Source organism: Macaca thibetana, chromosome 7 (assembly GCF_024542745.1).
Source record: "Macaca thibetana thibetana isolate TM-01 chromosome 7, ASM2454274v1, whole genome shotgun sequence".
Classification (NCBI taxonomy): domain Eukaryota; kingdom Metazoa; phylum Chordata; class Mammalia; order Primates; family Cercopithecidae; genus Macaca; species Macaca thibetana.
In genome coordinates, this window is record NC_065584.1 from 10,614,777 (window position 1) to 10,639,892 (window position 25,116).

General features: G+C 47.7%; 1 long non-coding RNA gene across 1 annotated transcript in view; it reads right to left on the reverse strand.

The window, feature by feature from the left end:
• LOC126959730 (uncharacterized) overlaps positions 1–6,024 on the reverse strand; it is a 185,310-nt gene extending 179,286 nt beyond the window's left edge. Inside the window, exon 1 of the long non-coding RNA XR_007727637.1 lies at positions 6,015–6,024. This is a non-coding gene — a long non-coding RNA (uncharacterized LOC126959730). The remainder of the gene's footprint in view (positions 1–6,014) is intronic.
• Positions 6,025–25,116: the final 19,092 nt, after the last annotated feature.

The window sequence follows — 25,116 nt, forward strand, 5'->3', positions numbered from 1 at the left end:
GGTGTTTTTAATACAAAATATAAATATGAACACACACGATCATATATTCTTTAATACTTATCTGATTTGAAGAAATAGCCCCCTATCTCTCAGCTCCCAAAGACTTAGGATGACTCAAGACAATATTAATAATGATGTATTTTATAGTATATGAACTTTGCCATCTGTGGTAGAAGCATCAAAAAGTCAATACGAGTAAATTGACAAGCTTGTCAATGAATGAAATTAATTTTCTTTTTCTGCTGCATCGCTAAACATAATTTCAGAATGTCACGGTAATATTCACTGTCCATTATCATGGCTGTGCGACAGAGACAGTCAAGTTAAAATATGCAAAGAAATGGCTTTATCATAGCATCTAATGCACAAGAAGCACACGCACCCACTGAAAGAGGCATTTGCTCCAGGGAGTACACAGCCCCTAATTTCTTGTCTCAGAATTTGTCAGATTTGCAGCTGAGAGACCTCTGCCCTTTGAACGTGAGAAAATGGATTTTAACATGTTGCCCAGTTTTAACCTACACCCAAACCTTCTCTAGTAGAACAGATGGTCAGGCCTAGCGTGAGACCTTAGGGATCAGAAAGTCTAGCCTCCTAGTTTGAAAAACAGGGAGAAAGAGGCTTACAGAGGATGCCACACAGCAGAGCTGGGATTTGAACCCAGGCTTCCCAATTCTGGAATCTGGTCAGCATCAGCAGGCCCTTCTGCTGAGGAGGAGATGGGAGAAGGGCTGCCTAGAGGGTGTGGCCACTGGCTATGGAAAGAAAGCAGAGATCAGCTTGAGTAGCCCAGAAGAACATGTGGGCAAGAATGCCAGCTCATTGGTGCAGTCAACCAGTCATTGAGCAGGTGCTAGGGACAAACAGTGCTTTAAGCTTCGGGGGCTCAGCAGAGAATGAAACACACAAAGCCTCTGCCCTCACAGAGTTTACAGTCCAGTGGGGGGAGACCAAAGTTTGTAGTGAATAAGTAAATAATCAAGGAAATGTGGATTGTGATGAATGCTCTGAAGGAAACGAACAGGGTGACGAGGGAGAAGGGAGCTGGGAGGTGGCCTAGTGTGGATGAAAGGGACCTCCCTGAGGAAGGGACTCCCGGTGTCTGATCCTCTGAGCCACTCTTTGCAAACAAACAGAAAAGGAACAACAGGGGCCATTTCAGCTCCATCCTGTGTCCCCTTTGCAGAGTGTGAACTTGTTTAGACCTCTCAGCAGCCCAACGGGGTACGTCCTGCTGTCCCCATGGTACCGACAAGGCCACTGAGGCTCAGAAGACCCATAACAGCCCAGGAAGTGGGTACAGGACCGAAACCCCGTCCGTCTGAGCCCAAAGCCTCCGCCCTTAACCCTGCATCACAGGCAGTTTTGTTCAGTTCAGCATCTCTCGTTTGGGTTCTGCTTCTCTCTCTACTTGGAACTTTCCGAAGGCAGGCCTCCTAAAACCTGTCACAGCTATGAGGCAAGGGTTGATGGATTCCCTCAGGAGCCCACATTGCATCAGAATCAATGTGGGCTGCAGAGCCTGGCAAAAGCCACCATGGTGGCCTTGCGATGTCATGAAAAGAAGGCTGAAGGTCAAGGCTTCAGTAAACCAGCGGCCCCTGCTGGGCCTCACTTCCATCATCTCTAAAATGAGAATAAAAGCACTTACCCTGCCTACACCGCAGGCTCTTGGGACAATGGAACGAATGGGAAAACGAATGAAAAACGTCAGTTTACACATCGCCTTCGCCGCAGCACACTCTTGGGGGGCCAGTGTGTATCAACACCTGCACATATACCAAGAACTTTACTGCATCAGTGTCCTTATTCTGAAGATGGCCACATGGAGACTCGGAACAGTTAATTGATTCTTCAGTGCTACGGGGAAAGCTAGAAATCGGGTCTTTCTGAAGTTAAAGCCCATGCTCCACCACCCAAGGAGAAATATCTTCATCCTTGGCCAAGGCAAACACGCTCCATGCCGCCTCTCTGCTGTAGCCGCTCACGGGGAATGGAGTCACAGAGCCTTCCCATGGGGGCTTCCTCGGGGTGCCCGAGCAGAACAAAGAGCGGCAGTCGCTGAAGAGTGGACGCTTTAGGTGAGGCACTTTATTCCAAAACTGGAATCCCGCAGCTTCACACGCTCACACAGAGTTCGTTCCCGGTTCTGGGCCACACCTAAATGGCTTTTCCTTTCCTTGCCGACAGAGGAAATTGCTTCGTGAAAGCCAGTGGCCTTTTTTATTTTCTCTCAATGGTTGGAAGGGTTTTTTGCCTTCCAGTTGACAACGTGGATGACAAAGATGGATTTTCTGAGCAAATATTTGTGTTGTTTGTGACCGTGTTTGTGAGGCACAGAGCAGGCAGCTGGATAATGGAGCCCCTTTGGGAGAGGAGCTGAGGACCAAGTTTTTTTGCACCTTGGTCCTTTTGGGCCATGCCACTAATTGGAACTTACTGTCCCATTAATGAGTTTTCTCTCCGGAGATTCGTGTGACCATTTCGACTCTAAAGTCCCTGCCTAATGGACTATTGAACAACAGAGAGCGCACACGCTTCATCTCAGAGGCTCCCTGTTCAACATACAGCAGTCCCCAGTTAACCCCGGGCTTAAAAACCAGAGTGGCAAAGTGACTTCCAGGCCAGCCCCTGGAAAAAGGCCTAAATTGGTATGATGTAATTGCTCTCCCACCCTGAAGAAGGCCAGTGTGGCCACCATCTGAGCAGTGGATGCTGAGCCCCTCGGTGGCCAAGAATCAATTTTTATCCTCAACATGCCACACTTCCATTTCTACTCATTAGGAGCCTGATGATGACTCCAGTGAGTGAGGCCCACAGGACCAAAGACTTCAAGCAGCTGCCTGGAAAATGGGTCTGTGATAAAAGTGGGGTCAGCCAGAAAGGTCCCCAAGATGCCCAAGGGGGAGGCAGACAAACATGCTCTTCCCAACCTGAATGGGACAAGGATTTCTTCTTCTCCAGAATCTCCTTGTTTCACCTTGACTATAGCCTGCTGAGATTTGCAACACCTCCTATTCTACGTAAAATGTAAATCTGATTGCCAATGGCCCGTCCTTGCTCACAACCCTTCAATGGCTCCCTATTACCCTCTGAGTAAAATCCAAGCTTCTTAGGGTATAATACAAGACCTCAATCTGCATCTCCAGTCTTACCTTCCTCCCCCATATGCCTCCTCAGACTTGATCCCTAGAAATACCCAGTTGCTATGGGTTAGGGTTAGGATCCATGTGCCTTTGTTGTTTTGCACCCTGAGCCCTAGTGCAGCTGCACCCCCTTCCCAAAAGTCCTTCTGCTCACTCCTTTCTGTCCTCCAGGCCTCACTACAGATTTATTCCCTTGAATAAAACTCGGGTTGGGACCTCCACACACCCCTATGGCTCTTATTGAAGTTCCCTCACTCTGTTCCCATAACAGCCTATGATGACCACAAACACAGCATTCATTGCAGAGACCTGAAATTATTTGTTTGGGTGTGTTTCCCGGCTAGACCAGGGTTTTCCAACGTTGGTACTACCGATGTTCCGGGTCTGTTAGTTGTTTGTTGTGAAGAGACTTTCTGTGCATTGTAACAACTAAACATTTCTCCAGACATTGCCAGCAGAATGACCCCCAGTTAAGCACGTCTGGGGCAGACCATAGCTCCTGAGGATACACAGAGCAAGAGCCCATGGAGGTCAGAGATTCCTGAGAACAATCCTCACTGCCCTCCTCCCCAGCTGAGGTGTCCAGGAGCAAGGTGCCTCCCCTCCCTGAACCTCAGTTTCCTCACCCATCGAATGGGGATAATGACGTGTGGCTTAGGGCTGCTGAGAGTAGCAGCCACGGGTAATGCTGACAGTCAATAGGCATTGCTCTATCATGCAACTGCACGTCTTACTTTTTTTTTTTTTTTTTTTGCTTTTGAGACAGAGTCTTGCTCTGTTACCCAGGCTGGAGTGTAGTGGCATGATCTTGGCTCACTGCAACCTCCACCTCCTGGGTTCAAGTAATTCTCTTGCCTCAGCCTCCTCAGTAGCTAGGATTACAGATGTGCACCACCATGCCCAGCTAATTTTTGTATTTTTAGTAGAGACAGGGTTTTGCCATGTTGGCCAGTCTGGTCTCGAATTCTGACCTCAAGTAATCCGCCTGCCTTGGCCACCCCAAAGTGCTGGGATTACAGATGTGTTACTTTAAATACGCAGGAAACAGTGCTAGATTCAGATTCACCTGACCCTTGTTGAGCCCTGCCATGTCCCAGACTTTCATCAGTGTCATCCCATTCAGTGCTCACCATGATTACTGTCAACATTTACAGGTAAGGAAACTGATGCCCCGGCATCAGCTGACTCACCCGAGACCTAAGTCGTCACCTGTTGAAGCTCAGGTTGGAACCCCATCTTCCAGATCCTAGACTGCTGGGGTCTCTTTCCTTTCCAGAACCTGGCAGATGCCCTCCCTCTTATGCCCAGCTCTCATCCCACCTTGTCTGGTGGCTCCTGTCCATCCTCAGGCGATGTCTTCATGCCAGTTCCTGCAGGAGTCTGTGCTCATGGCACCTGCATTTCTCATGATCCTGTCCCCCATCCCTGCTAAGCCATAACCTCCAGGAGGGCTGAGATAGAGATGAGTTTTGCCAGTTTGTCCAGAGCATGGCGCAGCACTGACACAAACCATGTATTGAATGCATAAATGAGTGAGGAATGAATAAAGAAAGGTAAGCTAACGGGACTGAACTCTAACCAGGACCATCGCACTCAGCATGCCAGAGAGAGTTTCCTCGGCTGTCAGAAGGTCTTTTCTATGCAGGTGATTCCAACCTCTTCCAGAGACACTGCCTCCTTACAGAAGCCCAACACACAACATTAAACAGGGATGATTATATAGCAGTGACACTCAAAGCTGCTTTTTTTTTTTTTTTTTTTTTTTGAGATGGATTCTCGCTGTGTCTCTCAGGCTGGAGTGCAGTGGCGTGATCTCGGCTCACTGCAAGCTCCGCCTCCCGGGTTCACGCCATTCTCCCGCCTCAGCCTCCCAAGTAGCTGGGACTACAGGCGCCCGCCACCACGCCCAGCTAATTTTTTGTATTTTTAGTAGAGACGGGGTTTCACCGTGTTAGCCAGGATAGTCTCGATCTCCTGACCTCGTGATCCACCCGCCTCGGCCTCCCAAAGTGCTGGGATTACAGGCTTGAGCCACCACACCCGGCCAAAGCTGCATTTTTGTAGAAGGTGGCTCAAGCTCAGTGATGCATGGTCAAGCAGAGGCTGAGGCAAAGCCGTCACAGCCTAGCGGTCAGTGGATGTGGAGGGACTTCACCTGAATGTTTGGGCCCCTGATTTGTCAAGTTCCTCCACTTCCCTGTGCACTCTGAACACCAGCTCTCCTACTGTTCCCAGCGTCCCCCAGACAATGCTGGGCCCTGACCGCTGCTTTCAAACCACTTGTCTGCTCCTCCCTGTGGTTTCAGCCTCTGCCTAGATGTGGTGTTCTGGGAAGGCCATCCTTCCCTCCCGCTTGGACAAGCCCCCATCGTGCCTGCATTTCCCCAGCACCCTTCTCCAGTTGCATCCCTGTCAAAAACCGTCAAACCTATCTGGGCGCACCCACCACCCAGGCTGTGGCGCACTCCCGTTATCCCAACACTTTGGGAGGCTGAAGCGGGTGGATCACCTGAGGTCAGGAGTTCGCGATCAGCCTGACTAACATGGTGAAACCCCGTCTCTACTAAGTACAAAAACATTAGCCAGGCATGGTGGCGCATGCTTGCAATCCGAGCTACTTAGGAGGCTGAGACAGGAGAATCGCTTGTACCTGGGAGGCAGAGGTTGCAGTGAGCTGAGATCGCGCCATTGCACTCCAGCCTGGGCAACAAGAGAGAAACTCCGTCTCAAAAGACAAACAAACAAACAAACAAACACCCGTCAATGCTTAGCTCTTCCGCTGCAGCACCCCTAGTGCCTGGCACGTCACAGGTGCTCAGTAAACTCGTCCAAGATGGAGGAATGAATGCATTTTGCACAGGTACTCACGTCTGGGATGTGGTGGCCTGGTTCCCCTGAATGCTGAGTCTCTGTAAGTCCCCTGCTTATTCCATAATCACCAGGCAACCCCGTGATGAGGACTCCACATCTCTCATGAGGCCCACCCACAGGAGAGAACATCTCGGTCATAACTCAGGAATTCTGAATGACACACTGTTTATAATTCTCACTGGAATTGAGCACATTGATTCTGGCTTCATTAAAATAAAACCAAGTACCATGGTGACTCCTTGCAAGGAATTGCCCACACATTTGCCCACTACCACCCTCTCTCCCAGGACAAATATTGAAATGGTCCCCCCTTTGTCTCCTCCCACCTCCCAAAAAAGAAGGGGGGTGGAGAGAAGAGAGGAAGAATCGACAGTAATCTTGCATCTGTCTCATCTCTTTGTAAAAGGAAAGCAGTATTTACTGAAAAATATTGTACAAAAGAATCTCTCCCCACAAGAAAAAAGATGTAATCATCTATTTAGTAAAAAAAAAAAAAAAAAATGCAGTTTCTTAAAAACACAGCCGTACTCTGCATATGGTCTGTTTAAATGCATTTTATTAAGAGTTATACTACTTAATGATGGCTTAAAGAATTGCTACATAAACAATACCATTTTAGCATAAGAGGGTTTGAATATTTCTAATTCAAGCCAGTAAAAACTCACTCTTCAGTGGTTTATGAAACTTGAATACGTTGATGTGGCAGCACTCAATTAATGTCAGGCCGTATGGATTTCAATCTGGCTTGAAATATATTTAAACAAATGAAGTAGATACAAATGTTGGCTCTTTGGCCAGCCAGGGCTAAAAAATCCATTTTCTAGCCCATTTATAATAAGAACTAATTTGAATGTAATTTATCTAAAGCACAATGTTTCCTAATTTTTACATGCAACCATTACTTACAGTTTAAGTAATAGTTATATCCATGGATCTTAGTGCACTTAATTGAAAATGCATGGTATTAAAATCCAAGACTTAATCCTTCAAAAATAAAAGCATTATCCTAAAGAATAATTGAATACTCAGACTCAGAGCAAGGGGAGGGGGCGGCCAAAGCTTTCTTTAAAAAAAAAAAAAAAAAAACTCCCCTTTAAATACTGCACTTCTCTCTCTTTACGTGGTATTAGAATTATGTCAGAGTGAAATTAGCCACTCTCGACCCGTTATTTCAATTCAGATTACAACTGTCTCTCATCCAAGTGTCAGACTTGGCACCAGAGTCAAATCCGTCTGCCGAGGAATGACATGTCAAGGGTGACAGTGACAAATTGTCACTAAGTGAGGAATAACACATGACAGGGCATGTGTCCGTAATGAGGCATATGCATGCCAGTAAGCCTCAGGACGCGCGGGGCTGAGGGCGGAATGCTGGAAGCGCTCCGGATGCTGCGAGTTCTCATTAGGGCTCCGCGCCTCCTTGGATGGGAGTTTCCATCATTAAAATAAATAAATAATAAATAAGCTCCTAAGTGAACAACACATGGACAAAGGCCTATTCTGGTAAAGAAAAAAAACAGAAAAGAAAAAAAGAAATCCAAATGTTTGTAAATTTCTTCTTGCGGGCTTAAAATAAAATAAAGCTTTTCTTCCTGACCTCATCTTCCATCTTCATGATTTGTTTCATCCTTTCTTCCTTTAACTTCATCAAGATCAAGGAAACACAAACTCCAGAATGAAATAATTCTTTCTCTGTGTGTTTGTACAAATATTTCCATGAGCACTTTGAGAGATGGTCCCATTTGCTAAGCGGAGGCTGTCACGGAGACATTTCACAAAGGTACCCCAAGAGTGAATTTCTCATTGGTCTCCAGTGAAAATAATGGCATTTTCACCCCAAGCAAAGAGCCAGCAACTGGGAGGAGGGTGTAGAGGCAGGTGAGATATACCATCATGAAAAATTAACTCAAGGCCACAAAATAGGAAGCATTCAGAAAGGAAGATAGAATCACCTACTGTTCTGTTTTGCTGTGCTTTGCTTTGTTTCATTTTGTTGTCTTTAATTTCCTGTGTAGGACCTCTGGAATCGTTGCTTGTCCCAATGAAGAAAAATATTTTTATACCCAAGTCACATGGATGCATAATGGAGTGCTGTTGGATTTTATTGGATAGATGGATAGCTGGATGGATGAATGGATGGATAGGTAGACGGATGGAGGAATGGATAGCTGGATGGATGGGTGAATGGATAGGTAGATGGATGGGGAATAGAAAGGTAGAGGGATGAAGGATGGTTAGGTAGATGGATGGATTGGGAATGGATAGGTCAATGGATGGGGGAATGATAGATGAATAGGTGAAGGGATAGTTGGATGGATGGGTGGATGGATAGGGGGATGGATGGATGGATGGATGGATGGATGGATGGATGGATACATGAATGGGAGGATGGGTAGATGGATGGATAGGTGGAGGGATAGTTGGTTGGATAGGTGGATGGACAGATGGAGGGATAGTTAGAAGGATAGGTGGATGGTAAGGGTAATGGATGGATGGATGGATGGATGGATGGATGGATGGATGGATGGCTGGCTGGCTGGCTATGTAGATGGATAGGGAATGGGTGGGTAGATAGATTGGGGGATGAATAGATGCATGTGTAGGTGGATAAATAGTTGGATGTTATGGGTGGATGGATAGGGGGATGTTTGGGGGAGTTGGATGGATGGACTGAGAAGTTGGGAACGACATAGCCAGGTCTGCATGGTAGAAAGACTGCTCTGGCTTCAGTGTGTGCAAGCAAAGAGGAAGCAAGGTAATGAGATAATGGAAGCAAGGTGATGAGAGAGGCGTCTGCTGCAAACTCCCACCTTTGAAATAATACAGCCCAAGAGAAAGTGCTGAAAGAGATCAGGAAAAGTAAACAGGTTTAAGGGATGTTAGAAAGCAATAATCAACAGAAATGTGTTAACTAGCTGGATTTGTAAAGTGGAGAGAGAAATCCTAAGTGCTTCCCAGGTTTCTGGTAGAACAGTAGAACTACTGACTACAACAGCAACACAAAGAGTAGGTTTTAGAAGGCAGTGATAAACTGACCATTTGGAAAATGCTGAAATCTTGGGAAGGAATCTAGATTTGGGAGCCCTCAGCACATTGATAGGAATTCAAGCTGCAAGGGTAGAAGAGAGAACTCTGAAATCAAAGACTTTATTTTAGCAAAATTGGAGCAGACTCAAGGGGCAACATTTACACATTTCTATAGCACATGTTTTTTATGTGCAAATCTACATCTTTTAAGTTTTAAACACTAGTTTGTAATCTGCTTCTTTTCTCAATAAAAATAGCATGGACATTTTCATTTATCCTATTTTTTTCCACATCATTTAAAGGCTGTTTCAATTTATGAATATGTCATAAATTACTGAATCTATCTCTTATGGTCAGGCATTTACATTATTTCTAGGTTTTCCCTATCATATGCATCTTCCTGTGATTTTGGTTTTAAATAACTGATCTTTGCAAGGGCTCCCAAGAGCTTAACTGTGATCAAAAGGAGGGTGAAGAGGAGACGTGAGATGCAGAGAGCCAAGGTGCTCTCAGTGAACATGCTGGGAACAAGAGGTCCAATGATGAGAGGTAATTCAGGGATCACACACCATCTGGGGTGAGAGGAAAGATGAAGATATCCAAGGTGGCTCTTCTAAGAATTCCTGTCTGCCTCTGCACCTCAACAAGTTTCATGAAGCCTCTCCAGGAAATTTCTTAATAAACTATTCATTTAAAAGTCACTTATTAAATTCAAGTCACAAATATCTATGTATTGCTTCTGACTGGCCTAGATAGACCAGTTGAAGTAAGCAACCTAAATATCTAGTGACTTAACACAATGGAGTTTACTTTTGCTCCTGCTAAACATCACAATGTCCATTGTGAATCTGCAGGAGACTCTGCTCCATAGCGTCCCTCAGGGATCCAGGCTGACAGATGCTGCACCACTGAACAGTTTCACCATCTGGAAGATTCTGCCTCTTTAGTTGCCATGGTAGAGGAAGAGAGATTAGAGAATCTCACATGGACTTTCCACTACCCTTGCCCAGAAGTCTCAGACATCATTTCTTCTCACAGTCCATGGGCTAGAACTGACCACAGGATCCAACCTACCTGCAAGGAAGCTGAGAAATGTGGGAAGATGAATGGAATATTGAGTGAGTTTTCCTGTCTCTGCCTTAGATATAAATAGCATATCCAAGCTGCCTCAACCTGGGACAACAAAATAAGGTCACTCTTCCATTAAATGCCCACTGTACAATGGCAAAAGATTACAAATAGCCTAAATGTCTATCAAAGGGAACTTATTAATTATATCACATCTATCATAGAATATATTTTAATCACAAAGAGAAGGCATTGATATATTTCAAAAGAGAATGTATCAATATGAAACAATTTCAAAATATGAAATGAAATTACTACACAGAACAGAATGCACAGAATACTACCATTGGGCCGAAGGGGATATATTTGTGATTGAATATTTGTGAATACTGAATTTTGAATATTTGTGAAATGTCTCTGATAGGACACACAGGCAGCTGGTGACATTGGTTGTCTTTAGGCAGAGGAGGAATGGCTGAGGCACGGGAGTAGATAGGACAATTTTCACTGCTATTATTTCTATTTATTTATTTTGCTTATTTATTTATTTATCTATTTATTTATTTATTTATTTTGAGATGGAGTCTCGCTCTGTTACCCAGGTTGAAGTGCAATGGCACAATCTTGACTCATTGCAACCTCCACCTCCCGGGCTCAATTCTCCTGCCTCAGCCTCCCAAGTAGCTGAGATAACAGGTACGTGCCACCATGCCTGGCTAATTTTCTTTTTTCCTTTTTTTTTTTTGAGACGGAGTCTTGCTGTCTCTCAGGCTGGAGTGCAGTGGCACAATTGTTGTTGTTGTTGTTTAGGTCTTTGAGTTTCAATATACCAATCCTGTATTTAGTTTGTTAAGTGTATACCTAAGTATTTCACTTTTTTCTGAAGCAGTTGTAAATGGTTTTGTGTTTTTTTTGTTTGTTTTTGTTTTTTTGAGACAGAGTCTTGCTCTGTTGTCCAGGCTGGAGTGCAGTGGTGTGATCTTAGCTCACTGCCACCTCTGCCTCCCAGGTTCAAGCAATTCACCTGCCTCAGTCTCCCGAGTTGCTGGGATTACAGGTGCCCACCACCACGCCCGACTAATTTTTTTGTATTTTTAGTAGAGACGGGGTTTCACTGTGTTGGCCAGGCTGGTCTCAAACTCCTGACCTCAGGTGATCCACCCACCTCACCCTCCCAAAGCACTGGGATTACAAGCATGAGCCACCGTGCCCGACCTATTTATTTACTTTTTTTGAGACATGGTCTCACTTTGTTACCCAGGCTGAAGTGCAGTGGTATGGACATGGCTCATTGCAGCCTCGACCTCCTATGCTCGAGCAATCCTCCCACCTCAGCCTCCTGAGTAGCTGAGACTACAGGCAGGCACCACTGCGCTTGGCTAATTTTTTTTTTTTAATGGGGTAATTTTTTTTTTTTAATTTTTTTATAGAGATGGCGTCTCACCATCTTGCCCAGGCCGGTTTCAAACTCCTGGGCTCAAGTGATCCTCCCCCTCTACCTCCCAAAGTGCTAGGATTACATATGTGAGACATCACTCAGGCCTTTCCTATTTTTTAAATGTTGAACTTTGACCTATTTTTAAAAATAAATGCATAACTTATTCAAAAAAAATATAAAATGATTTTGTAAAAATCTTTACTAATACTGACTTTGAGCCCCACGCACACCCATGGAGAAACTTAAACACACACACCCCATGAGTGTGCTGGTGTTACTGAGAAGTCCCAGTCTCCTGCCTCTCTGGGCCTCCTATAAAGCCACTTTGTCACAGCGGTGGCCGCCAATAGCCCTAAGGAAGCCACTTTTGTCCGGGAAGAGCCTTTCCCCCATGGTAGTGGCTGCTAACACTGCCCTCTGGCCTCAGGGAGGAGCCCCTGCCCTGATTCTCTCTGACACAGCCAAGACCAGGCTTGCATATCTTTCCATTCATCAGGGAAACCTCAAGCCTGACAAAGCAGACAGGACTTTCTGCTTCTGGACAGGGGGACCCAGAGCCCACAGACCCTGCTGAACGCTGCTCCCACTCTCCAGCCCAGGGGCCACGCAAGCCACACCATGGGAGCCACCTCCAAGTCCAGGTCCCACATCCCATGAGACCCAGAGACAGAAAGTCCCCTCCCAGCCTGAATTTCCTGTCCAAGGGTGGGCCTCTCTGTGGGACAAATGACAGTGAGACTAGCTGCTCCCAAGGAGGCATGGCCTTGCCCTCTGACCCCCGTAGGACAAGAGCCCCAGAATCCACGGGCCCAGCCTCGATACTTGGGCAGGTGCGCAAATGCATGAAGACTTGCATGTGAGGCTCTCGCACCCAAGCAGTGGTGCAGTGGGGGAGGAAGCCGATGCGCAGAACATCCAGGGCAGTGTGCGGAATCCTGCGCCAAGCTCAGCCCTGGCAGGGGTGAGATTCCAGCAGAGAGAGCGGTTCATGGAGGCTCCAGTCCACTAATTAATTTCAAGTGTTTGGGGAAATCACAGAAAATTTGCTAAAGACAAATCCCAGACCTCCAATTGACCAACTGCTCCCCCTGCTCCTCTCCACTGAAGTCTAGTTCTCATGCAAATGTGTCCCCAGCCAGCCCAGCTCCTTTTGTCAGGCCCCCTCCCGCACCAGCCGTCCCCAGGAGGTCATCCGGCAGCTCCAGGGAGGCTTCAGACATTAAAATCATGGTGGCCCCCGGCTGCCGTTCCTCACCTCGGCAACAAGTGAGCCTTCAGAGGTCACAGATTTCTTTTATTTATTATTATTTTTTAAGATGGAGTCTTGCTCTTGTTGCTCAGGTTGGAGTGCAATGGCGTGATTTCAGCTCACTGCCACCTCCGACTCCTGAGTTCAAGCGATTCTCCTGCCTCAGCCTCCCAAGCAGCTGGGATTACAGACGCCCGCCACGACATATTTTTAGTAGAGATGGGGTTTCACCATGTTGGCCAGGCTGGTGTCAAACTCCTGACATCAGGTGATCCACCCTCCTCAGTCTCCCAAAATGCTGGGATTACAGGCGAGAGCCACCACTCCCGGCCTGGTTACAGACTTCAATTGTATTACGGTAGGGACTGAGTCCTTGGTCTGGCCGCTGAGACCCCAAAGTGATCACAGAGGTCCCAATCCAGAGATTTCAGGGGCAGGAGGCTAATGCTGACTATGTCCTGGGCACTGGGAAAGAGCAGTGAGCCTGATAAAGTCGCTCTGTCCTGCAGTTCCTGTTGAAGACACGCACGTAGAGTAAGAAGGATAAAGAAAATGGTTACAAACCAGGATACATAACACCCTAGAGTACAGATGACCAGAGCTGGCCGGGGAGAGCTTGGACAGAGCCTGCGCCCCTGAGGGAAGGGGACCGGTGTGACCCAGCCTGAGCCTCTGAGGGAAGAGGACCGGTATGGACACAGTCTGAGCCCCTGGGGGAGGGGACTAGTGTGAACACAGCCTGAGCCCCTGGGGGGAGGGGACCAGTGTGGAGACAGCCTGAGCCCTGCGGGGAGGGGACCGGTATGGACACAGCCTGAGCCCTGCGGGGAGGGGACCGGTATGGACACAGGCTGAGCCCCTGCGGGGAGGGGACCGGTGCGGACACAGCCTGAGCCCCTGCGGGGAGGGGACCGGTGTGGACACAGCCTGAGCCCTGCGGGGAGGGGACCGGTATGGACACAGGCTGAGCCCCTGCGGGGAGGGGACCGGTGTGGACACAGCCTGAGCCCCTGCGGGGAGGGCACCGGTGTGGACACAGCCTGAGCCCCTGCGGGGAGGGCACCGGTGTGGACACAGCCTGAGCCCCTGCGGGGAGGGCACCGGTGTGGACACAGCCTGAGCCCCTGCGGGGAGGGCACCGGTGTGGACACAGCCTGAGCCCCTGCGGGGAGGGCACCGGTGTGGACACAGCCTGAGCCCCTGCGGGGAGGGCACCGGTGTGGACACAGCCTGAGCCCCTGCGGGGAGGGCACTGGTGTGGACACAGCCTGAGCCCCTGCGGGGAGGGCACCGGTGTGGACACAGCCTGAGCCCCTGCGGGGAGGGGACCAGTGTAGACAGAGCCTGAGCCTCTGAGGGGAGGTGACTGAGGGCAGAAGGTAAGGAGGAGAAGAAGGGCTTGGATGCAGGGAGAGTAGGTAGTTATTCAGGCAAAGGGAGGAGTGTGTTTTACATGGGCCACAGAGGAAAGTGAGCTGGGCGTGTTACCACTGAGTTAGTAGTTGGACCCTGCACAGCCATCTGCAGAGGGCCGTGGTGGGTGTCTGGTGACCTTAGACTGCTCAGAGCGGAGCCACCATGGGGAAGACACGTCTACCCTGGGTGAGATTGAGAAAGGGCACTCTCCTGTACGTATTAGTCTGCCAGGGCTGCCAGCACACAGCACCACATGCTGAGCAGCTTAAGCAACCAAAATGCATTGCCTCCCAGTTCTGGAGCCCAGATGTCTAAAATCAAGGTGTCGGCAGGGTTGGTTCCTTTTGAGCAATTTGAGGAAGAATCTTCCACTCTGCTCTCCTAGCTTCTGGTAGTCTCAGGTGTTCCTTGGCTTATAAATGACTAAATTCTCTTCTTATCTTCACATCCTCCTCCCTCTGTGTGTCCATGCCCAAATTTCCCCTTTTTACCAGGACACCAGCCATATTGGATTAGAGGCCCCTCTAATAACTTCATTTTAACATGATTTCCTCTGTAAAAAGCCAATCTCCAAATAAAGGCACATTCTGAGGTATTTGGGGGACATAATTCAATTCATAAAACTCGAACCACCACCAACAAATGTTGATTCTGCTCTTTCTCACATCTAAGTGACTAGAGGGCACAGATCTTTCCAGTCAGTCAACCATCTGCGGCTTGGGGAGCTGGAGAGGGGAATAAAGAGAAATTGGGGGTGACATTTGTTGGGTTGTCTCGGCAAGGGGGCCAGCCCTTGGCCATGCTGCCTGGGTTCGAATCTCCAGCTGTGTTCTTTGCTAGCTCTGTGGCCTTATGCAATTTTTTAAAAACCCGACAAGCCTCAGTTCCTTCTTCTGTAAAATGAGAATAAAATCATAGTACCTATCCCCTAGGGTGACTCTGAGAATTAAATGGGAAGACGCACGTGAAATGCCCAGGACAGTGCCGGCACACAGTGAGCCATCAGCAGAGGGTAACTGTATTAACAGGTTCTGTATCTTCAGTCTCTGGCACCTCGGGAGTGTTTAATTCATGGGTGGCAAGTAAGAAAGAGAATGAGGGAATTAAATATAAACCAATAAGCTGGCGTAATTTTCACAGGCTGAGAAATGACCACTAGTTGTACTTGTCTGTGGAAACAGACAAAGGTACATGATGAGTTGAAAAGATTGCTGATGTCACGGCCTGTTCCCACCAGCGAATCCTCCGTGGGAGAAGGTAAGTTCACGGTTGCTCCCACTGTCGACTGGTAAATGTTTTATACTATTTACGAGGCAGAGCAATTATGTATAATTATTCCGTAATGCAAACACATTATGAATACTTAAAGCACCATTTTTTTTTCCTCCTCCTAAGGAATCTGGTTGAACTCTGTGCTAAAGATATTTTGTGTAATTGAAATTTGGAACAGGTGTAGAAAGGAATAAAGAGCCTTTCTGACTGAGGTTAAGGAAACTGCAATAACCCTTTTTATGAAAACAGGAGAGCTGTTCTAGGAAGACCCAGGAAGGGTTCTGTTGTGGGAGTATCCTGCACAGCAGAGCATCAAACACGGCTGTGCATAGAGATCAAGAGCTTCAGTGAAGCTGTCCTCCATACCCAGTCACTCTCTAACATCCCGCATTTACATTTCTGTACCACACTTAACATTTACGGAATTATCTTTACTTGTTCACCTGTCCATGGCCTGCCTTCCCCACTAGAAAGGGAGAATTGGTGGTCTCATTCACCAGTGTGTCTCTGTAGCCATGGCATCCAGATGAGGGCCCAGCACACAGCAGGCATTCAATAAATGAGTCAAAGAAGCAAGTAAATACAGGAATAATAGGTCACTCCCGGTATTAGTCTGTTCTCATGATGCTAATAAAGACATACCCAAGACTGGGTAATTTCTAAAGAATAGAGGTTTAATGGACTCCCAGTTCCACATGGTTGGGGAGGCCTCACGATCATGGCGGAAGGTGAATCTTACATGGTGGCAGGTAAGAGAGCATGTGCAGGGGAACTCCCATTTGTAAAACCATCAGACCTTGTGAGACTTATTCACTATCATGAGAACAGCATGGTAAAGACCCGCTCCCATGATTCAATTACCTTCCACCAGGTCCCTCCCATGACACATGGAAATTATGGGAGCTACAATTCAAGATGAGATTTGGGTGGGGACACAGTCAAACCATATCACTCCCTGAAGGGAAGGAGTAAATGGAAAAGGAATTATCATTAAATGGGCACTTGCCATATGGATGCAGTTGCATGATCTCATTTAATCATCACAAGCCCTCTTGGGGTTCAGTATTTTACCCCTAATGCACAGATGAGGACATTGAGGCTCGGAAACACTAAATGATTTATTTGCCCAAGATCACACCAGTACAAAGTTGTAGAGACAAGGTTCGCGCCCAGGCCGCAGCCCCTTCCACTCTCTGGACTGTCTTCTGCATCAAACATCAGGCACTCAGATCAAAGGGGCATTTTGAATGGGCAGCCAGATCACCATAAATCACCCAACTGGACTGTCTCACTGTAATCAGAAAGGAGCAACAGACACAAAGCTGTCCTCAGAAAGGAAAAGGGGATCCCAGTGGCCAAGGGAGGCCATTCATTAAGGGGGCTCATTTGCCTGACAGCTGAATGGAAACCCGAACTGCAGCCTCTCAACCTGAACTTCGACTTGGCCTAATTCCATATCGAGTGACAACAGTTTGCCATCTGTTCTGGGTCTGATCCTCCGAGGACCTCAAAGGGCAGATCCAATCTCCCTTCACTTGGCCTTGACATACATACCCCATCCATTCTTACATAAGAAACAATTTATTCTCTGGCTCCTCTCACAGATGGCTGGACAGTGGCCTGTTGCCTTATCTACCACACCACCTGAGAGAGTTAGGGGAAGGGGCGGGCACTTTACAGTCAGGATGGAGCTGATACAAGCCCTCGCAGGCAGAGTATTTCAATTGGGGTGGGACAGGTATCACCCACCCCGCTTTGCTCTAAGTGTTGTCTTATAGGGCCACGTGGAAAGGATGTGGACTTGGGAGTCAACTGCATTGTGTTTTGGATCCTGGCTCTCTCATCACTAGCTCCGTGACCTTGAGCCAGTCATTGGACTTTCTCTGCTCAGCGTCTTAGCTATAAAAATAACTCCTTCCCTGTGGAGTTCTGTGAAGATTTAATTTAATGGCGGTAATGTATGTAAATCACTTTGGATCTGACATTGGGAACGAGCTTCTTAAGCAGCAGGTATTATTATTATTAGATTACATAGATTCTCAGCAAACGTCTCTTAAATCCAAGAAGTCTCCAGGAACATGGTTGAAATTACTGTTGTTGAACTAACCTCTTCTCAAAACTCATAGAGAAAATTAGCACAACATGGAGCTATGAGGGTTGTTGGAAGTCATTTGATCTGTCCATTTTACAGATGAGGACAACAAGGCCCAGAGAAAGGGAGACGAGTAGGCCAAGGCCACCCAGCAAGTCAGTGGCAGAGAGAGGAGGTGAAGCCCAGACCCCTAAGCTTCCCCTCATAACGCCCCTCACTCTGTTCATTTGCATCTATTACTATTGCTGCATAGCAAATATCCCCAAAACATAATGGCTTAAAATAGTAACAGTCATTCTATTATCGGTATTAGTTTGTTAAGGCAGCCATTTATCTTCTTATGGTTCTGGAGGCTGAAAGTCCACAATCAAGGTGCCGGCAGGTTGGTTTTTCCTGAGGCCTCTCTCCTTGGCTGCAGACGCTGACTTCTTGCTGTGTCCTTGGTGGCTTCTTCCCTGCTCATGCACACTCCTAGTGCCTCTTCCTCTTCTTGTAAGAAAATCAATCCTGTTGGATTAGGGCCCACACTTATGGCCTCATTTGACCTAAATTACCTCCTTAAAGGCCCTGTTTCCAAATACACCCATATTCTAAGGCACTGGGTTTAGAACCTCAACATGTGAATTTGGGTGGTGGGTTGGTTGTGGAGGGAGACACAATTCAGTCCATAGCATGACCTCTCACTGTTTCTGTGGGTCAGGAATTCCAGAAGGCTTACCTAGACAGTTCAAGCTCAGCATCGCTTTAATGCCATTGGTTTTTCAGATGGGGGAATGGAGGTGGAACAGTGGGGGCTGGAGCACCCAGAGACTGGCCCAGCATTTCTCTCTTCACATAGTCTCAAGGTTTCTCCAGGTGGTCTCTCCATGTGGTTTAGTGTGGGCTTCCTCATGACATGGTGGCCCTCAGGCATGTACAGCAGTACAAGGTGTGACCCAGGGGGTCCAGCGAGCAAGATGGCAGGTGTACAGAGCCATGCTGTGGCACCACTTCCACCTCCTCAATTGGTTACAGTCACACCATGCTCGGCTGAGTACTGTCCCCAAAATTCATGTCCACCCAGAACCTCAGAATGCCACCTTATTTGGAAACAGCACCATTATAGATGTGCTTAGTTAAGGTGAGGTCTCACTGGAGAAGGGCTGTATTAGTCCATTCTTGCACTGCTATAAAGATGCTACCTGAGACTGGGTAATTTATACACAAAAGAGATTTAATTGACTCACAGTTCCACATGGCTGGGGAAGACTCAGGAAACTTACAATCATGGCAGAAGGCAAAGGGGAAGGAAGACACATCTTACATGGCAGCAGGAGAGAGAGTGCGAGCAATGGAGGAACTGCCAAACACTTTTAAACCATCAGCTCCCATGAGAACTCACTCACTATCACAAGAACAGCATGAGGGAAACCGTCCCCATGATCCAATCACCTCCCACCAGGCTCCTCCCCTGACACATGGGGATTACCATTCGAGATGAGATTTGGGTGAGGACACAGAGACAAACCATATCAAGAGTGGACTCTAAATCCAATATGGCTGGTGTCCTTATAAGGAGAGGGAGGTTCAGACACAAAGGCATCACAGAGGAGGCAGGAACAAAGGTTGCATTCCTATGTTCTTGCATTGCTATAAAAAAAATACCTGAGACTGGGTAATTTATAAAGAAAAGTTTAACTGGCTCGTGGTTCTGCAGACTGTACAGGAAGCATGGCAGCATCTGCTTCTGGGGAGGCCTCAGGGAGCTTTTGTTCCTGGCAGAAGGCAAAGCAGAAGCAGGAGTCTTCATGGCTGGAGCAGAACCAAGAGAGGGACTGGGGAGGTGCTGCACACTTTTAAAACAACCAGATCTCATGAGACCTCACTCACTGTCACGAGAATGGCACCAAGTGGGAAATGCCCTTCCAGGATCCAGTCGCCTCCCACTAGCCCCTCTTCCAACACTGGGGATTTGGGCGGGGACACAGAGCCAAACCATATCAAAGGCCATGTGAAGAGGAAGACAGATTGAATCCATGCAGCTACAAGGAACGCCAGGGATGGCTGCCAGCCACCAGGAACTAGGAAGAGGCTAGAAAGGACTCTCCCCTAGAGCCTTCAAAGGGAGTTTGGCCCAACCAACACCTTGATTTTGGATGTCTGCCTCCAGAACTGTGAGAGAATACATTTTTGTTGTTTTGTCACCCAGTTTGTGCTAATTTGTTACAGAGCCCTAGGAAACTAATGTACAAGCCCACCCACATTCAAGGGGAAGGGAATTTCCACCTCTTGATGGAAAGTGGCAGGGTTCCAGCAGAGCACATGGGACAGGAGCTACTGTACCACCCATCTTGGCAAAGCACAATCTGCCACAAACTCTGGAGTGTATACGAAGAGTGGGGCAGAAGTGTTGACTGTATGTTTAGGGCTCCAAGCACAACAGAGGTTTATTTCTCACTCATGTAAATCACAGGCCTCCAGGTCCTTCCAAGACAATCTAAGCTTTCTGAGGTTGACCATCCCCAACCTAGAAAGCTCCTAAGGGATTTCTGATGTGGTTGGACCTGGGAAAGGAATAGAAGCTGGATCGTGTGGCCAGAGAAGCTGGAGGAATGGGTATGTCTCCTGGCTCACCCCAGCCATGGGGCAAGACTCCTAAACCAGCACAAAGCAAACCCACAACCACTGCCCTTGAAGCCTTAACAGGGATATTTAACAGGTAATTCTAAGAACCTGTCCACACATTAAGGAAGTCTCATCCCTCCAGTGTGGCTGGGGCTTGAAGGGAGGGAACCTGCTGTTTGTCCCCTGATTCTAGATGTGCTCTGCCCACCAGGGACAGCTGTTCCAGGCTGCCTAGCCAAAGCCCACTCTTGCTGTCTTAGTCTTTTCAGCCTGTTATAACAAAATACCATAAACTTGGTGGCTTATAAACAACAGAAATTTATCTCTCACAGTTCTGGAGGCTGGGAGGTCCAGGATAAGGGTGCCAGCAGATTTGGTGCCTAGTGAGGGCCTGCTTCCTTGTTCGTCGACAGCCGTCTCTCTACTGTAACCTCACACGACAGAAGGGACAAACAAGCTCCCTTGGGACTCTTTTATAAGGGCATTAATCTCATTCACGAGGCCTCATGGCACCTAATCACCATCATGACCCAATCGTCTCTCAAAGGCCCCACGTCCAATTGTCATTACATGGGGGATTAGATTTCACATATTAATGTGGGGGGGCACAAACATTGAGACCGTAGCAGGGCTTCCATACACCAAAGCTCTGCCTTAAGCTGCCTTTCTCTCAAAGGAAATGTTTTCCTTGCTAAAAATGCAAGACTAGAATTGGGGTAAACTCCAGGCACATTGTATTAGTTCGAGGATTCCTAGCAGCAAGCAAAAGCAAACTCACAGATGATTAAATACTGAGCTCCAAACACAACCGAGATTTATTTCTTACTCATGTGAAGCCTAATGCAGGGTTCTGATTAGCAGGTGTCCCGTCTCCAAGGGGTGATTGAGAGGTCTAGGCTGCTTCCCTCTTATGGCTCCCCTATCTTCAACATGTGGCTCCCAATGTCACCATGGAAACTGCATCAAATATGCAGAAAGGGAAAAAGCGCAGAGGATGGGCTGGGGGCTGCAGATGAGGAAAAAGTGTCCATCACCTCCACCTACAATTTATTGTCTAGAACCCATTCACAGGTCTGCACCTAACCACAAAAAGAGGCTGGAAAGCAGTCTGATGGCACACCCAGGAGAAAGGGAAAGGGGCTTGGTGAGGAGCTAGCCAGCATCTGCCCATAGGAAGGAATGTCAGAGGCTCAGCGGCTCATTATGTCCTCCAGTACCTGGGCTCTCTCCCTTTCTGCCCACAGAGACCACACTGCCAGTGGTCCAGTCCACCCCTGGACTCACCCTGAACCCTTCAAGCTTTATACCCTATAGCAAATCCATTAGCAAATCCCTCTGGTTCTGCCTTGGCATCTCCAGACCCTGGCCTCCTCTCCATCACTCTGGTCCATGTCACCATCATCTCTTACCCGGGTAATCCCGGTTGCCTCCTCACTGGGACTGCAGCTGCTACCTGCTCCTCCTCCAGCCCTTTCTCATCACAGCAGCTTGAATAATCCTTTCAAAACGAAATTGGAGATCTGGTCTACGCCAAAACTGCCCCTTAGCAACACATCTCACTCAGGCCAGCATCTTCGAAGTGACCTAGGGGTCCCTGCACAACCCATGGTCTCTTAGACCTCATCTCCTCTCCAACCCCCTTCCCCATTCACTCTGCCCCAGCCCCACCGGCCCCCTCACCATCCCTCCAGCATGACAGGCGCAGTCCTGCCTCAGCCTTTCCATGAGCTGTTCCCTCTCCCTCCAGCACACAGCTACATCCCTCTCACTTCCTTCAACAGTCATTTCCTCAGCAAGGCCCATCCTAGCAACACCATCTGAAACTTCAGTGTCCCTTCACTGATTTAACTTTCTCCTCAACACTTATCACCAGCCAGCAAACTACAATCTCACTTACTTTCTGCTTCCCCTACAAGAATGTAAACTCATAAGGGCAGAAAGTTCTGTCTATTTTCTTCCTTGATGTATTGCCAATGTCACAAACATCGTGGACTCTCAGTGAAGTCTTGGTTGGATGAAGGAACAAAAAGGCTGCAAGGGCAATTGAGGCTGTATGCCTCCTGACTCATGCCCACAGGGCAGGGAGAGGGGGTGTATTAGTCCATTTTCATGCTTCTCATAAAGACATACCTGAGAGTGGGCAATTTACAAAAGAAAGAGGTTTAATGGACTTACAGTTCCACGTGGCTGGGGAGGCCTCACAATCATGGTGGAAGGCAAGGAGGAGCAAAGTCACATCTTACATAGATGGCAGCAGGCAAAGAGAGAGCTTATGTGGGGTAACTCCTTGGAAAACCATCAGGTCTCATGAGACATATTCACTATCATGAGAACGACATAGGAAAGACCTGCCCTCATGATTCAAATACCTACCACTGGGTCCCTCCCACAACACGTGGGAATTCAAGATGAGATTTTGGTGGGGACACAGCCAAACCATATCAGGGAGTTTTTAGAAATATTCCTTTGGCCATGAAATATAGACCCTCCTTTTCCAGCTCTTGAATCTGGGCCCATTTGGGAAGCATGTCTACCACAAAACTAAAAGCCACCATCCTCAGTGAGGTTGCTCTTGTTTTCATGATTCTCCCCATGGTTGCAAGATGGCTGCCATGACCCCAAGAATAACATCACACTGCAGCCCCCAAAGCAAGAGACAAGAAGGGGCACTCCCCATATCTACCTCTTTATTCTCATCAGAGAAGGAAATCCTTCCCAGAAGCTTTTCTATGAGTTTCATCATCCAAACACAGCACACACAACCACCCTTAGTTTCAAGGGAGCCTGGGAAAGGGCATGTTAGAGTCTTTGGGCCTCTAGAGTAGAAGGTAGGTGAGGTTGAGGTGAGTTTTGAAGGGATGCTACCTAGGCAACTAGTAAGATTTGCCAACAGCCTTGCTTAAGCAGTCTCAGAAGTAGAGCACTGCAGAGCCTGCACAGTGGAGGCACCCAGGCCAGCCTGTGAGGGGGGCCAGGCAAGGCCAGAGTTGGCATGGTCTGCCCAAGTTTCCGTAATTAACTAAGGGAGAGGCAGCCTGTACTAAAGTCTCTCATGGCCCAGTCTAGCAAACTCAATCCAGTTCCCATAAGTCCTACTCCATGAGAAGTAAGTGGGGAAGTTCTGGAAACAGGCCATGAGGCAAACATCATAGGTCACAGCTGCTCCTCCTTCAACAGAAGTGCAACAGAAGTGCAAAGACAGAGATAGAACACTTGGCTGTGAATAACAATCGCGCCTTTGATCAAGCCCTGCATGTTTTGCAATGCTTGTGGTCCTCTCTGAAGTCAGCAGCACATTGACTGAGGCAGGAAGGCTGCGGTGCCAATCACCCACCCACAATATCCACCCGGAGTGATTTTCTCCCTAGTTCATTTCCCCTCCTTTTGCCACATGATAAAATATAGTACAATATTTTTTCCTGGAAAAGACAGCTGTTTTATCAGTATTACAAAGCACCTTCAATTTGAACTCAACTTGTAACCACAGCCGAAGACTATTTTGCTTTTAGTCACTATTATGTGGAATGTTATTCATTACTTTTTTTTATTTCCAGCAATATGTTTTCTATCAATGTGTATCTTTGATAACTTTTTTTTTTTTTAACATGAATGAATTTCTCTCTACCACAATATTATGTGAGTAGACAACAGGCATGCTAAACTCAAGTGTCTTTGACTTCTTGGGAAAGAAAAAGCAAAAGAGAATTGAATTAACTCTCTTTTCCCTGGGCCCTTCCCTAAGACTTGCAGAAGCCCAACCTTCTCCACTCTTTCCCACCCTCACCTGCCTAATGAGAATGAAATTCCATAGGCTCAACAGGGCAGGGTGGATCTTTGTGGGCATCCCAAGCTTTGGGTGGCTGGGGTCTGGGATGGAAAAGAGTCTGTAACTCTGGACAACAGCACCAAGTATCACCCCTGCTCCTGCCATGAGACTGGTTACAAGCATGAGGAACACATGGGGTTAGGCTCTAGATGCAGGCTTACATTTTTAGAATGGGTGACCTTGGAAAAGTCACAGAGCCTCAGAGATCCTGGGTGAGCCCTAGTGCCTATCTCTGCAGAGTGAAATCACCCTGCAGGCTTGGGTGAGAGCTGCAGTCTCTCCTTTTCAGTGTGCTTACCCAACTCTGAAGGCTCTCTACATAGGAGCTGTGGTTGTTCTTCAACAGAAGCAGAGTCCCCCAACTTGATCACTGCTCTCAGGACCTTACAGTTTGGGAAGGAAGGCCAGAAATCCTTCTCATCCACAAGGCCCTGGTCTCATGCTGTCTCCTCCAGGAAGCCTTCCTTGTCCCTCCACACCTGCTCTGTACTCAGGCAGCACCTGGGTCTCATGCTGCCTCCTCCAGGAAGCCTTCTTTGTCCCTCCATACCTGTTCTGTGCCTGGGCAGCACCTGGCAAGTTGCTCCCTGTTGCCCCTTTCACATTACACTTGGTGCTAGTCTGAGTGCCTCTGCCATGTCTGAGCTTCCCCCAATCGTCTCTGGAAGCCCAGAGCCTAAAAGCAACTCTGTGCTCAGAAAATACTAGCTGGCTTGATGGAGACACCTGGGGCACAGACACAGGGAGCTGTTACTAAACAAGAATGCAAAGTTAAACATGCCAGCCTGGTGCATGGAAACTGCAGAGCTGAAAGTGGGTCTCCTGAGTGGCATGAGCACTCTTTCAAAATGCAGCTCCTTCAGGAACTGCTTTAGGGGAAGGCACAGCACACTAAGGGGCCAGGTCATGGCAGGGTGCTCTTTTGGCAAAGCTAAATCTTCCCATATCCACATCACACTGAGAACCTGTAATTAACCAGTGCCCAGAAGGCACGTGGCAGTTTACAAAGAGCTCTGGGGGATAGAAAAGAAAAACATATTTGAAACATCTAAGTCAGCAGTGGAATAGATCTAGAATGTGCAAGAAACTCTTGCAAATAGATAAGAA